We start from the raw sequence: 1,901 nt of genomic DNA, 5'->3' as shown, positions 1-1,901 counted from the left end.
AAAAAATACAAAAAACTAGCCGGGCGAGGTGGCGGGCGCCTGTAGTCCCAGCTACTCGGGAGGCTGAGGCAGGAGAATGGCGTCAACCCGGGAGGCGGAGCTTGCAGTGAGCTGAGATCCGGCCACTGCACTCCAGCCTGTGCCACAGAGCAAGACTCCGTCTCAAAAAAAAAAAAAAAAAAAAAGATTAAAAAATTGGTGAGGACAATGGTGCAAGATGAAAAATGCACCTTCCCCCATGGTCAAGTCCTGAGTTCCTCTTTTGGGGAGGGCAACATATCTACATTGCACGAAGTTCTATGCACAGAATATTTATTTACATTAAAATTGTTGGGCCGGGAGCGGTGGCTCACGCCTGTAATCCCATCACTTTTGGAGGCTGAAGCGGGTGGATCACGAGGTCAGGAGTTTGAGACCAACCTGACCAACATGGTGAAACCCTGTCTCTACTAAAAATACAAAAATTAGCCAGACGTGGTGGTGTGCGCCTGTAGCCCCAGCTACTCAGGAGACTGAGGCAGGAGAGTTGCTTGAACCCGGGAGGCGGAGGTTGCAGTGGGCCAAGATAGCGCCACTACACTCCAGTCTGGGAGACAGAGGGAGACTCCGTCAAAAAAAGAAAAAAAAAATTGTTGTTACTATTCACATAACATGTTTTATTTGGTTGTTTTTTTTTCTATTAAAATTATTCACGTGTCTTGGATTGAGAGAAATGATATATTTTCACATTAAAATTAATAGAAATATTTTTTTCATATGCAGGTTTGTCACTTAGCAGCAAGGTTTTTAGAAATAAATTAGTCATTAAGGATAGGTATAACTTCAAAAGAAAGGTACAAATATCTAAATGATGGCAACAAAAGAATTAACATTAAAATGTCAATCAACCCAAGACTAAAACATAAAATTAATCAAAAGAGTAGAAAATTTTAAGGACCACACGAACTAGCATGATTCAAAGTAATTAGGAATAAATAATAAAGAAAAAAAAAAAAAACTTGGCCAGGCGTGGTGGCACACACCTGCAATTCCAGCACACTGGGAGGCCAAGGCAGGCAGATCACCTGAGATCAGGATTTCAAGACCAGCCTGGCCAACATGGTGAAACCCCATCTCTACTAAAAATACAAAAATCAGCCGGACGTGGCGGCAGGCACCTGTAATCCCAGCTACTCGGGAGGCTGAGGCAGGAGAATCGCCTGAACCCAGGAGGCAGAGGTTACAGTGAGCCAATATTGTATCATTGCACTCCAGCCTGGGCAACAAGAGCAAAACTCTGTCAAAAAAAAAAAAAAAAAATTAAGCTTACTACTAATTGTTGAAGCAATACATAAATTAATTATCACAAGATTTCAAATAACAGAAAGAGAATGCAAGAACCCCTTGAATATTTCTCTTGTGATTTCAGTTCCTCTCCCAGTCCCAGATGGACTTGGGCACAAACATGCATGCACAGTCTGGAATGTATCACCAATTTTCCTCCAAAATGTGGGTACCATGAACAATAGCTTATGAGGTACCTATTTCTACACTTTCTACTTAATTTAATTTTTATTTTTTTAGAGATGGGGTCTCACTATGTTGCCCAGGCTGGTCCCAAATTTCTGGCCTCAAGCTATCCTCCCACTTTGGCTCCCTAAAGTGCTGGGATTATAGGTGTGAGCCACCACGCTTGGCCCTATTTCTACATTTTCTTTTCTTTTTAATTTTTCTTTATTTCTTTTTTTTTTTCTTTTGAGATAGTGTTTCGCTCTTGTTGCCCAGGCTGGAGTACAATGGCGCGATCTTGGCTCACCGCAACCACTGCCTCCCGGGTTCATGCGATTCTCCTGCTTCAGCCTCCCGAGTGACTGGGACTATAGGCATGTGCCACCACCCCGGCTAATTTTGTATTTTAGTAG

Source organism: Rhinopithecus bieti, unplaced genomic scaffold (assembly GCF_001698545.2).
Source record: "Rhinopithecus bieti isolate Rb0 unplaced genomic scaffold, ASM169854v2 scaffold_42219, whole genome shotgun sequence".
Taxonomy (NCBI): domain Eukaryota; kingdom Metazoa; phylum Chordata; class Mammalia; order Primates; family Cercopithecidae; genus Rhinopithecus; species Rhinopithecus bieti.
Note: the sequence above shows the minus strand (reverse complement) of the source record.